Source organism: Opisthocomus hoazin, chromosome 17 (assembly GCF_030867145.1).
Source record: "Opisthocomus hoazin isolate bOpiHoa1 chromosome 17, bOpiHoa1.hap1, whole genome shotgun sequence".
NCBI lineage: Eukaryota > Metazoa > Chordata > Aves > Opisthocomiformes > Opisthocomidae > Opisthocomus > Opisthocomus hoazin.
In genome coordinates this window covers 4,870,525-4,884,541 of record NC_134430.1, presented here as the reverse complement: position 1 = coordinate 4,884,541, position 14,017 = coordinate 4,870,525, and the positions used below count along the sequence as shown (strand labels likewise).

Below are 14,017 nucleotides of genomic sequence, written 5' to 3'. Positions count from 1 at the left end.
TATTAAAGGGAAACTCGGCTCTGCAATAAAAAGCAGGCTGAGGAACAGCTATTTTGACATTTAAAGGAGCTGAAGTTTGACCCAGTCTGGCCCAGCTTCACTCTGTAAATGAACGACGCTTAGAGCAATCTTCAGAATCCACAGGTATCTTTTCCCGTCTAACACGAGGAAGAACTTCTTCCCTCTGAGGGTGACGAAGCCCTGGCCCAGGCTGCCCAGAGGGGCTGTGGAGTCTCCTTCTCTGGAGATATTCCAGCCCCGCCTGGACGCGGTGCTGTGCAGCCTGCTGTGGGTGACCCTGCTTGGGCAGGGGGTTGGGCTGGGTGACCCACAGAGGGCCCTGCCAGCCCCTGCCAGGCTGGGATTCTGTGATGTCATTCACTTCAAGGCCACAGAGGGTATTTGTCAGCCAGCTTTGGGCTTTGCCTATACGCGGAGATTTCCTAAACGACTTCATCAGAGAAACACTTCAATCCACAGAGAGGTACCCACAAACCCCAGGGTTTAATACACAGCAGCAATAAACAGCTACCCCAGAACACAGTGAGCTGCAAGACGCCCGTACCCGACCAAACGCCAACCTGCAGCAGCTTTCACCCGGCCTTAAGCCCGCAGGTTTGCACTCTCACACCCCAACAGCGAGGAGCGAACACGCAGAGAGCCGCAGGAGCTCTGCCACCTCTCAAGTCATTTGCTTCACTGTAAATTTAATTGCCGGAACCTGTAACTGCACCTCTCCACAGCCTCTCCTGGCCCTCCAGACAGGTCAGGGAGCTCCGGGGCAGGCAGCCCACGGACCGAGCTACCACCGCTCCGCAGCGGGGACTAGCTCAGACCGCTCACCCGCAGCACTTTCCTTCCTCCACTCAGTTTCAGCAGCCAAAAAGAATGCAGTGACCGATTTCTTCAGCTGCCACCCATCACTAAGACTTCCTCTCAGTCTTGGGTTAGGGCTGGGTATTAACTATCTCGCTGCAGAGCCATGCCTGGAGCAGCTTTTACCAAACAGTGTGGTCTCTGTGTCTCACACCTGTATTCACAGCAAAGAGGGCACCACAAAGAACCAAAGCACCCCAATTCCCCTGATGTCTTGCAAAAAATAACATGGTAGCGCATTTGGGATAAAATCAGCTTTTTGGCAGGAAAAAGCATTCACCTGTGTGAGCCCACGGAAAGCACAGGCTTCCCACAAAAACCAACAGGCCTGAGGAAAAGCCCCCCGGTAACAAACCATCCTAACCCTGCAGTCCAGCGTAGCTCGTCCATGCCTCCAGCGTCACGGCTCTTTCGTGTTAGTTTGAACTGAAAATGAAACAGGAGAAACAACTCAACCCAAGAGCTTCCTGGAGGGAGCGACTCAGTGGCAAAGCCCCAGCTGAGGGCACGCAGGCACAGCCACCAAACACAGACCATAGTGACTGCCCTCAAGCCCCAGACCAGCTCCCAAAGCAACGCAAGCCGCGGTTCCGCAGGCGCTTGGCAGCGCACGGAGCAGCTCTGCCTGTGGCATCGAGCAGCTGACCCCAGTGAAAACCAGCCTGGCGCAGAAACAGCTGGTTTTAACCCAGTTCAGTTCCTCAATCTGTTTGTCACACAGCCCACAGAGCTGCTGGAGTGTCAGGGGAGGGAGCGAGCACGCAGGGCCCCTTCTTCGGCAGCGACAGCGGTTTTCGGCAGCAGCCCAAAACGGGGGTCTCACACCGGAGAGCGCGGTTTGGCGTCACAGAGGAGGGATAAGGCTGGGTTAGGAAGGCATCAAGTCAGGCTTCCCAGCACCACAGCTGGGCTTGAAAGACCTGACACCAATCATCAGATCCTGCCCACTCCTACACTCCTTTTCCCACAGCAAACTCAAAGGAAAGGTTCCATCCTTATTTTTCCACACTGTTTGGGCCAGTCAGATCACCAAGTCCTGAGTATCTGTGCTAGGTACTGGGAGAGTATCTCATATCATGACAGAACAGGACTTGTTTACTCACATTTTTACAAAGACTTGAGATCTCTGCTACAAAACTACTATTAAATTCCTCCGATACATTTAGGAGCAAAAACCTGAAGCACCCACAGATCCCAACGCGCCGGGATTCGCCAGCCACAGGTTTTGAAACGAGCAGGACCTCGCTGTTCATAACCCAGGGCCAGGCATGACCCGGGAATTCCAGTTCAACCAGTTCCACCCCTTCTGCCCCTCATTCCTCCCACTTTCTTGGAACAGACAGCAACAAAACCTCACCCCAATCTATACCGGAATCAACAATTCATTGTTCATTTCTAGGCAATGGAAAGCCACCTGCTCCCCACCCAATTAAAAGCATTTCCAAATTCCAGCTCTCCCTCGGCCGGCGCAGCAAGCCCGCTCCGCTTCCAGCAAAGCCTTCGTACCGCAGCGGCCGGAGCCACCGAGCCTGACAGCAGAGCCTGCCGCCACAAGAACTGTTTTGTTAAGGGATCACAACCTAAACCAGCAATCCTCCAGACACAAAAACCAGCTCAAACTCTCACGTAGGCCAATTAAACTTGAAACCCGCTAAAACACACACGCGCGCTCTCCGACTTCTGGGGAGCGCGGGTCTCAGCCGGCAGATCAGGTCTGGCAGTCCAGCCGAGGTCACCTGCCCCAGACAGCGACTGTGACTAAAGTGAAAACGCAGCGGCTCAGTCATCACCACAGATTTCCACTTTCTCACACACCCTCCTCCTCCCATTCAATACCATGTTACAGGAAGGAAATAACCCCTTTGCAAAGGAAGCGATAGCCCCGAGAGCAGGCAATAAAACGCTGGAACGGGAGACTAACTCCTGCCTGGCTCGCTCCTGCAGGACCTGCCCCCAGCACCGCGATGCCTCAGGTCTGCGGCTGTTCCGGCTAGACCTGGATTCCCAGCAGGAACGGGGCTGCGCTGCGGGCCACCAGACTGCCGATTACTCCGATACCTGCTGCTGCCTTCGCCAAGACCCAAAATCACCGCGAGCAGCCGTTCCTGTGGTGCTCTGCAACGCACACCAAACACAGCAAGCACCAGAGACCGAATTCTCCTTCCCTCCTCCCCTGTTTGTGGTCCCCATGTGCTGTTAAGCAAACCCGGCCATCCGGAGCACGCTTCCATTCGAAACTGGCCATTAACAGGGCTGGATAAGCAGCGAGGTTAATCATTTCCCCAGCAGACCTGAAGCTATGCCACGCCGTAGCTCCCAGGTCCTGACGAAGCTGCGGCCGGCACAGCAGCGACCCGCATGCAGGCAGAGCCCTCGCTCCTATCAAACCCCATGAGACAGGACGTGGGGTAATGGTTTTAAACTAAAAGAGGGGAGATTCAGACTGGATATAAGCAAGAAATTTTTTACAAGAAGGTGGTGAAGCACTGGCACGTGTTGCCCAGAGAGGTGGGAGATGCCCCATCCCCGGAGACATTCAGGGGCAGGTTGAACGGGGCTCTGAGCAACCTGATCCAGCTCAAGATGTCCCTGCTCACGGCCTGGGGGTTGGGCTGGATGGCCTCTAAAGGTCCCTTCCAACCCAAACCATTCCGTGATTCACCCACGCAGCGCTGCCCTCGGTGCCACCCTCCCTTCTCCGCACCCCGAGCACGGTGCTGCGTGGCTCACGTTGCCTAAGCACCAGTTCTCCCAGTCTCCTCAAGCGTGCCAGCAGCTCTATCCACAAGACCCAGCCTATCAGCACCGCTCAGGAACTGTTTCTGTCAACTTTTGGCTCTCAACTCAGATTTCTTTGAAGACAAATGCTAATATCCTTTAAAAAAATAAAAGTTAACAGCTCCAAACCCAAAGACTCATTATTCTTCTGAATCACACAGCGTTGCTATTTCTCCTGCCCTTCAAAACAGAAATGTCTCACCTTGCAAAACAATTGCTGTGGTTGCCCAGGCTCACAAAAATCTATCCCATCTGTTAAGATGCCGAGGGCACTGAATGAAACTACTTGACAAGCACTCTGCTAGAAGACAGCAAACATTTCACCCCACAATGGCTACTTCAAACACAGTCCAACAGCAATGGCAAGGCAGCTCAGCTCGGTTAGTGTCTGCCGTCAGAAACACAGCTCTAGCAAGTAATTCTTTTTGGAGACAGCCTGCGGGGACGCTGAATTTGCACTCAAGGCAGCAACTGTGAGCAAGCTCCACAACCGCAGGTTTAGAAGATCTCATGTCCCAGCTACTACAGTCAGAAAGCAAGGACCAATGCTGCAATGGAAACGGCAAATAATTCAGGACCTTCACCTGTAAAGTCTCTGTGCAAGAGGCAAAGCTTCTCTGATCTCCGACTGCAAGGGACAGGCATGGAAGGGACACCCACAGTAACACAGGAGCTGACCACCACGGAGGGCAAGACGCTACCATCACCCATGGAGCCCAGCCACACGCCGACATGTGCCCCCCAGCTCCTCGTGCACCACATTCCCAAGTCCTTTATCGGCCGTTTTTGAATGGCAGCTTAACCCCAAACACGATTCATCTTGGGGACACGGGCAAAAGCCAGGCAGCTGCTGGTGAACCCAGCACACAGCAAGTTACGTGCAATGGGTTTTAACCAGCACCTCCCTGACAGACAGTTGGCAATGGACACCTCCTCCTCCTGTTTACCGCAGATACAAATCCATTCCCAACAGACTCCTGCACCAACCGCCCTCGCTGTCACAAGCGAGTCACATGCCATATCAGCAGCAGAATTTTGGACAACAAAGCTTTATTTATTTTTAAAGCGTTCATGCTCGAAAGGGGTGCAAGGATGAACAGAGCAGATGATGGGTGCAGGCGAACGACAGCACGAGCCGTCATGCCTTCCCAAGAGCAACCACCAACGCCAGCCGCAGACGAGGCTTTGCTGAAGCCCAGCCCATCAGCAGCCAGCCCAGAGGTGCTGCCCGCCGAGGACACGGCCAGCTAACGCACTTCTCCAGGATCAGTGCTGGGCTCTCAGTTCGAGAATGCACCATGTTTTCATAGGACATGAGAGCAAGACGACATGTGGCTTGAAATGCACAAAGAAACACTATCCACCGCATTATCTTGATTATGCAAATCAAAACCCTTGCTACTGGCACTAAGAATGAAGGCTCGAATAGCTTCCTGCAGCAAAGTCACCTTGGAAATAGCCAAGAATCTGCGCTTTCAGTAAGACAGGATTAAACTGCCGTTGCAAAGAGTGTTCCAGTAACTTATGAGCCAACAGATAATGTCAAACCCCAAGGGAACGATTCGTGGAGAGTGCAGGACGACATCATCATCACCCACCCGTATACGATCAGGTAGCTCCACTATCTTCTCCGATAATCACAAGGGACTAAGCTAAACATCTCACACCAGCATAAGGAATCCTTCAGGTTTACTCAGCAACGCGGCCACACAGCACGGTACAAACCAACCTAAAGAAATGCTCGTGCCACTTACTGAAAAAGCTAGAGCTGCTCCCGTACTCGTTACGCACACCACAAACGCAGAACACCCTTCAACATCAGTCCCCTATAAAAACGACTCTGATCAGCAGAACACATTAACGAATCGGCCATAATATTCACGAAAAATCTGCAACGAACTGAAAGTGAACTCCACCCTCTCGTTAAAGATCTCAGTGCTATAGAAACTGTGATTAAATACACAGAGCCATGAATCAGCGACCTGAAACGAAGGTACGCCTCGGCAGTCAAGGAAGTGCCCAGCGCCGACAAGCAGACTGACGTTTTGGTCACCAAAGGCAGCCCCCCCCCAGCACCCCAAAACTGCAGCACCGTGTAGATGAGCAGCTTTATCAAGACATTTCACAGCTCCCAAGAACATTTAATCTTTCTTACCTTTTGGGCTGGTTGGTTTAGGGGCTTGCTTTTTCCTTTTTAGTAGTGCTCAAAGCCGCACGCACTCATTACAGGCACAGAGCAAACAGTTTTCTAATCCATTTTGACACAACTGGATAAAGCACCTAAAGCCAAACCCCAGATGCCTCTGGACCTGTCGCGTCTCTCTCCACGGCATTTCCAATCAAGCCCACAGAAAAGCTGGAGGACGATAGCAGGGCTTACCAGCAGTTCCTAGTCTAGAGTCTGAACAAAGTGGATTTAAAAGAGGTTTAATTTTCCCAGAGACTAATGCTCTCAAATCAGAACAAATCCTCCAAAAGAAGAGATTATCCATAAATTTACTAGTTAGAAATGTTAATATATCCAGTGTTTATGCAAGGACTGCTGCTCTCTGCATGCAAGAGCATCACCTATACAATTTCATATTAAAGGTGAAACAGACTTCTGCCAGTTTGTCCCCCCCCGCCTCCCTTTCCACACTAAAATGTCACACCGCAGCTTTACAAATACCACTTTCCAAGAGCAGCAGTAATTTACTGAAGAATGAAGGCAAGCTTGTCCCTATTACACTAGGAAAGCTCTGAAAAATTCTCCCCTGCGAAGGAACTTCATACAGAAAACAAGAATCCACAGGCAGAAAAGTCCAGTGTGAAACCCGGAAAAACAGTCGAAGGAAGAAAAACAACTGCAGAGATAAAAATTCAAATTACATGGTCACAAAATATAGGACGTGGTGCAAATGAAGAAACCACTGCTTGAGCACTGCTGATGCACCCAGAGCCCAGCAGCAATACCCGTCTGCATCGCCCCGGCCCTACCCAACCCGTACCTGCTGCTCAGACACACGCTCCCTCCTGTTCTCCGTATTCTGTTTACCAAAGGCCCCATCCACACGCTGTACGACACGTAGGATGACGGGACCCAGACCAGTACAACCTGGCTGCTAATTACGGCCCTTAAGGCTGAGGTGCATTAATACGTCCCTCCAGCTACAAACACGAGCGTGACTACGCCCTCACTAAGCACACGTAATCTTGGAGAGGGCAGACAGGAGGACGGAGCAGGTACAGGAAAAAAAGACGTGCCTGACATCAACCGGCACGGCAGCACCACAGCTGGGAGCCAAACCAGGCCTCCTGCCCACCCAAGCACCCTCATTTTCCCCGCAGCACCCTCATTTTCCCTGTAGCACCCTCATTTTCCCCGCACTCCGTCTAGTTGATAGCTAGACAGAACCCAGTCATTAGGACACAGATTGAAGGCTTCGTTTCGCAGCTCAAAGCAGATGACAAATAGTACTGATTAACGTAATCACCGGTGTCGGCCTGGCTGCGGAGAGCCAGCAGTCTCGCCGCGCTCCTCCGGCCCGCTTTCCAAGCCTGCTGCGTTCCCACGGGCTTCTGCGTGCCTAACGCCGCTGACCGGACCGCACGCGCTGCAGCACGTTCGGGACGCCTCAAGAAAGCCTGCTTAATAAATCGATGTTGAAAATTCCCCGATTTCTTTCCAGCAGATGCACTCTGTGTAAGCCCACCACCACCCCCAGAGAAGCTGGGTGTTTTCTTAATGCTCCCAAGCAACCGCCTCGCCGGGCGAGGCTCAGAAGGAGCCAGCCTGAACTCTGGTATCGGCACCAACAACCAAGCAGCCCACGCACGAGCGAAGTTTTCCAGCCCAGACACTTCCCCCTCCTGCAAACCCTATTTATCTTCATATTCAGAAAAAAAATCCAATATTTATGAGACAAGTGAAAAACAGAAAAACAACAACAGCAAAACCCACTTCTCGTAACGTTAGGTGTCAGGTTGAGTTAGCAGGTGTGAATTTTCCACAAGTCTCCTCGCTCTGCCAGTGCTGGCCCTCTATTAACTGTCTTCACTTTGCTCTGAACAGGTAACAGAGAAGCCAGATGGCCTAAAGCCACCACTCATTTCAAAACTGCTGTAAAATAGCACAAGCCAAGAGAGCCTGACAGCACTCATTTGACAATTCCACCCAAAGTTTGATATTACTCTAAAAAGGCGCAGCTGAGCCAAGAGAAATCATCTTTAAACATGCCTGCAATCTCAGGGTTTTTTCTGTCAATAATTGTGGGACTGTATGTTAAAAATTGATTTGGAAGTACAGGATGAAAATTCCTATGACCTTGCTCCCCTTTAGCCCCGATCCACAGCCAGGAGGGACAGGACACGGACCAAGTCCGGAGCAGGATTTAAGCACGAATTTAACTCCCAGCACAAGGTAAACGAAGCTTCAGTGACCCTACAGGGAACGTGCCACTTCCACCTGCTACCTGTCAAAAAAAGTGAAAAAAGACTTTGTTTCTAATTAGTTGTTCTCTCTTTTGGCATCCTGCAAACACCCTTCACAAGGGAATAAACCCAAACGGGCTTAACAGCCCTGTTCCTACTTCTGCCATTTCCCACCCAGCAGTAAGTGACACCCGGTTTGCGACAGACTGGACTTAATATCCCCAACAATAGAAGAACAACCTCGCCAGCACAAATCAGACAGCCTAACAATGATTTCAGTATCTGTTATCCTCCTCCTCCTCCTCGGTCCCAGCTGATAAAGATAACCCCGGCAGCACAAGGTTGCTCCACGCAGGAGCGCAGATCAGTAACTGAAATTCTCTGAGTCCATCCAGATTTCCACTGTCAACATTGCAGCAGGGTGGCTTTAAAACAAAAACTGCACGCCCAGAGAACCTGAGGCAGCCTGCTGAACCAGCAAAGACCAGTCCAAGCCCTCCTGATCCTGCTTCTATCCCTGTGTAAACCCGCTGAAGTCTCTTCCGCGCTAGGACACGAAGGCTTGTCGGCGATAGCAAACCTGCTTCCTGTGGGGCCTGGCAGCACACCAAACCTGCACAAACTTTTAGACAGCTCTGGAGATGAGAGTAATCAATAACATAACGCCAGCGCTGTCATGTATCTGCAGGGGAGCTCTTGCCAAGGCAGAAATGATATCGATAGAAATCACACTTTTAGAGCAGCCGATTACCCCGCGCCTATTCCAGCAAATTCAGTCGGTGACACAAACATCACTGATTTGGCTTTAGGGAGAGATGAGTTTGACAAAAGAACGCAACACTCGCAGCCCTGCGAGTAGAGCGAATGCCAAAGTCCCCCTCAAACTGGCTTAGACAGTTACATGCCTTGCTCAGTCTCTGGAGGCAATGGCCTTTGGCTTTTCCCCCATCCATGAGCACCTCCGGATGCTTCACCTCCACGAGCCCACCGAGACACAGCTCACCATCCTAACCTCCCACCTGAAGGCCACATCTAGCAAAAAAAAAAAAAAGAGGTTGATGCTAAGACACCCTCTGCAACACCCTGAGCATGCCCCGGTGCTAAACGCTGTGCAGACACCAAACAAGACAGTGCCACTCGGACTTTGGTCCAAGTTTACAGATCAAGGTTTCTCAGGAGGACTCGGGCCAAATTCTTCTCGCTTGTATCCTTAAAAGCAAACTGTCTTCGGGGGAGAAAATTAGGCACGTTCAGAGAGATCCCTCTCTCCCAAAAACAAGTGTAAGGCAATAAAGGAAGCCCAGAAAGGGCTGCCTCCAGTTTAAACATCAATGGTGGGGCTTAATCTTCATGGATCTTAGACAACTAAACCCATGGCAACGCATCTCTAATCAAGGGGTTCACTTCTGTGGATTAGTTCACTAAAGGGAAAGCGGGTTGCCAGCACCTGACTTGTCTGCAAAGAGGTTCCTACTTGTAGAAAAAGCTTTCTGGAGCTCACAAAGTGAAAAGGTTCAAACCCTCCAGTTGAAGAGCCATTAGACTTTACCAAAGTCCAATGACCTTTACCAAATCTGTTTCAAAAGGCATGAAGCTGGAGTAGACCAGGAGCTTAGAAGTGCCAGCCTTGCACAAACCGACCTCATCAGCGCCCACCTTATTTTGCCCCATGACAAGCAGCAGCTGTGGTTAATTAGTTCTTGATAACGCACTGCCCATCACTTCTGAACTTTGCCATGCAGCTGGTAGGTAAGCGATTCTTAACCCTGTTTTGTAATCAGCGCGCCTTAAAGACAAAAGAATGAAGTTAACAAGCTGTTTACCCATTCCCCTCTCTGCCAGCAGCTGGGGGGGTGTGGGGTGTGGGAATCTGCTTCCAGGATTCAGCAGAGATAAATGATTTGGACCACTCAATTTTCACACCTTTACCACCGGTGCTTCATGTTCTTTCACACAATTCATCCAGCTTCCAGGTTCCTTTGACTAACACCATTAAAAACCTCTCTCTGGAGGTAATTAGTCCTCCCTGCCCCACCCCTTCCCCAGTGCAAGGTGGAAAGAGCACACAGTCATCAGTAAACCAAGAAATTCAAACAGTGTGCCAACCAGGCTGCAGCTGGGGATGAAAGCTGCCTCTCACCTCCCTATCTCAGCACAGCTGATCGTCAGAAACAAGTCGACACCACAAGCAATAGAATGAGCAATCTATAGATTAAGGGCTTCGTCATCTAAAAATCAGGTAAACAGCAATTCCTCATTTGCAAGGAGCATAAATACCAATGCCTAATTAGTCATCGCTAGAGGTTTTGTGTGGTCACCTTCTCACCCTGAAAGATTGACATGAGTCATTCAAAACCAGCAGATAAAAGCCCAAATTGGGAAATCTCCCGTCTTTTCCCTGTGATCCCAAGCCTGTCACCCAGCCACCAACAAACCACACCAACCTCCACGCCTCGGTTTCTTACGAGATACAGAAAGTCCTCCGGGGCAGAGCAAAACTAAGGCCAGTCACCATTTGGAGAGTACTTTGAGACCCTCAGCAGAAGATTCACAAAATTCTGCGTATCCATACGCTGACTTCTCACCTGGAACCCACCAGCTGGGGGCACAGTCTGGAAGGAGTTAACCCCCCCCAGCCAGAGCCAGCCAAGGGTATGACTGCCGGCTGGTGTGCTCACTGCCTGACTAATGCGTGACCCCGCTGCGCAGAAAAGAGCTGGAAATAGTTATTGCCACAGCACTGACAAGTCAGCAAGAGCTACTAATTAAATGATAAAAATAGATCTCTTGAAAGGGCTTTTTTCCCCTCGACACAAAGCCAAGGCCCAACACTGCCGCACTCACACATCCATCAGTTTTCCACAGGCTCCAAACCTGCCAGGGGAAAAAAAAAAAAACAGGCATTCTCACACTCACAAAAAACCCACACAGCACTTGGATGCAGAAAATCCCAACTAAACAAAAGTAGGGAACCAATTCTGAATGACACGGGGCATCTCTTCACTACGCACACTCCACTGCCACCTTCAGTGGCAGCAGGAACGAGATGACATCTTTGTCCCCAGCAGCCGTACCAGCTTCCTCGCACTCTCTGTAACCCAAAGTTCTGCTTTTGCCTGAAAAATGAACATGTTTTGAGGGGACTCAGATGACCCCACAGCTATCTGCAGCTTGCTTTGTGCACAGCATCACTCAGACCAGTGACAAAACACTGGTATCAGCGCAAGTTCCACCACTGCGGGGGTTTCGCTTTAAGCCCCCCCCCCCCCCCCCCCCACTCCCCGCCAGACACAGGTTTTGTGTAGCTCATAACTGAATATTCATCACCAACTAATAGATCTGCAGGAATTGCAGTGTCAGCGATTTTTAATACATATAATGCCCCACCACATGCCAAACACAACGAAATTTGATCAAAATAGAAGCCATTTGTTTAAATACAAGCGATCTGTCTCTCAAAACTGTCATCAAATTAAACGGGAAATCAAATTAACCAGTGACTGAACGAAGTAGCAGGCTGCATAATCACAGATTACTGATCCAGTGGCACAAAGACAAGGACGCAATCGCATTCCCCTTGTTTGCGGCAGCCTCTCTGCACTGCCCCATGCTCCCAACGGGACTCCCCCTCCCCATCTTCCAGGGCTCGAGGACGCTCTGTGCCCCGGGCGCAGCTCATCCAGCCGCTTCTCGGCAGTCCAGCAAGGAAACGTCCCTCACTAAAACACCCTTTGAGATATTATCCGATAACAAAGCCAGCCCTGGGAAAGCACAAGCTGACACACTTGAAACCACACTAATTTAGGACAGACCAGCGCAGTTGGAAAGAACATTTTAAACCTGCTCCGAACAGGAAAAGGGCTTTGTTACCATTGCCATCCGAGCTACCAACTTCAACTGGCATAATCGTGTGCCAGCCAGGCTCCCTCAGACATGGCCTCATTTTGGCTTTACTCCCCCCTTTTTTTTGTCCTCTCACTTAAAAAGGAATTTAAGCTATGTAAAGCTATGATTTTACACCTTGTCTACTCTTAAAAGTAATTTGGATTCATTTAAATGACATGTTTGAAGAGCAACAGGCAGATATTCTGAAAGCATGGCAGGCGCAGGAACTTCATCACACTCCCGCACGACTTCCACAACACTTCAGGCTAACTCAGCCGAGCCGGTCCTTCACCCCCCAAGAACGGGGCACAGCAAACTCCGTCACTCCATGAGCAAACCCGCTCCTGCCCAGGGCTCGCTGTTCGTGCGTTTCAGAGGCAAGCTCCAAGTTTAAAACTCACTCCTAGTTCACGGTTTCACAGAATCCCAGCCTGGCAGGGGTTGGAAGGGCCCTCTGTGGGTCACCCAGCCCAACCCCCTGCCCAAGCAGGGTCACCCAGAGCAGGCTGCACAGCACCGCGTCCAGGCGGGTCTGGAATATCTCCAGAGAAGGAGACTCCACAGCCCCTCTGGGCAGCCTGGGCCAGGGCTCCGTCACCCTCAGAGGGAAGAAGTTCTTCCTCGGGTTCAGCTGGAGCTTCCTCTGCTTCACTTTGTGCCCGTTGCCCCTTGTCCTGTCACTGGGCACCACTGGAAAGAGTCTGGCCCCGTCCTCCTGACCCCCACCCTGCAGATATTTAGAGGCATTTCTAAGGTCCCCTCTCAGCCTTCTCTTCTCCAGGCTGAACAAGCCCAGCTCCTTCAGCCTCTCCTCGTAGGGGAGATGCTCCAGTCCCCTCCTCATCCTCGCAGCCCTCCGCTGGACTCTCTCCAGTAGCTCCTCATCTTTCTTGAACTGGGGAGCCCAGCACTGGACACAGCACTGCAGATGGGGCCTCACCAGGGCAGAGCAGAGGGGGAGGAGAACCTCCCTTGCCCTGCTGCCCACACTCCTCCTAATGCATCCCAGTTTCTTTCCATGCTAGAGGAGTGACCGCAAGCGTTCCCACTTCTCTTTCTAGGCTCGTGGAAGCGACATTTAAACATCCTCACGCTTGGAAAGAGGAGCTTTTCACTTCAGCCTCAACTAAGCACCCTCTCACCTCGCTCGCCTTTCTTTCCCCAGCACCTTCAGCCTCAGCGAGGGGCACCGAGCCCTCGCCCCCCTCCACCTGGCCAAACCCGAGGCAGAGAGGTGAACAATTCATCTGCGGGCAAACAGAGGGAAAGGGCAATTAAACCAGAAAGCGCGGCGGGGACGTTTCGGGTTTCAGCCAACGCGAAAGCCAGAAGGGATCAAACAAAGCAACTCCCCAGGGGCTGCCTGCCAGGAGGGGCGCGGGGGGGAGCCCGGCGGGGGGCACGGCCCCAGCCCCTCAGAGGGGAGCACGCAGGGGGCCCGCAGGCCCGGCCGCCGCTCGCTGGGCTTCCAGCCGGGTCCAAGCACGGCTCTGCCCGCCGAGCCGGCCCCCGGGCCCCACTTCCCCGCCGGCAGAGCCAGCCCCGGTGCCCGGCCGCGGGGGGCCCCGCCGGGGCAGGGCCCGGCCCGAAGCGACCCCTCGCCCCCCGCCTCCCCTCACACGGCCGCCCCCGCGCCGGGCCCCCCCCCCGCCGGCCCTCGCAGCCCCTCGCTCCCACACCGCCTCTCCCTCTCCCCGGGACGGGGCCGCCCCGGTCCGCCCGCCCTCACCTGCTGCCGCGGCCGCCGGCTCCCTCCGCCGCCCCGGGCTGGCCCCGCCGGAAGCCTCGGGGGAGGGGGGGGGGGGGGGCGCGGAGCATGCCGGGAGGTGTAGTCCGCCCGCCTGGGGTCACGCCCCCTCGCGGCAGGCCACGCCTCCGGCGGTAGGACACGCCCCCCGCGCCGCCGCGGAACGGGGGGCGGGGGGCGGGGGGGGGTTGGGTGGGGGGTGATGGGGGGGGTGAGGGAGGCTGTGGGAATCCGGGGGGGTTGCTGGGTGCTGGAGGGGGTGGAGTGAGGCTTTGGGGTGGGGGGTGTCAGGGGTTGTGGAGGTTTGGGGTGGGGGTGCTG

General features: G+C 52.9%; 1 protein-coding gene across 3 annotated transcripts in view; it reads right to left on the bottom strand.

The window, feature by feature from the left end:
* PHACTR4 (phosphatase and actin regulator 4) overlaps window positions 1–13,738 on the bottom strand; it is a 72,583-nt gene extending 58,845 nt beyond the window's left edge. The window contains exon 1 of one of the 3 annotated variants that reach the window (XM_075437764.1): window positions 13,679–13,738. The gene's annotated coding sequence lies outside the window, so the exon portion shown is untranslated. Of the gene's footprint in view, window positions 1–2,934; window positions 3,092–13,678 lie in introns of those variants that run through there. The other 2 variants (XM_075437768.1, XM_075437766.1) reach the window with 2 other exon arrangements.
* Between the last annotated feature and the right edge of the window lie 279 nt (window positions 13,739–14,017).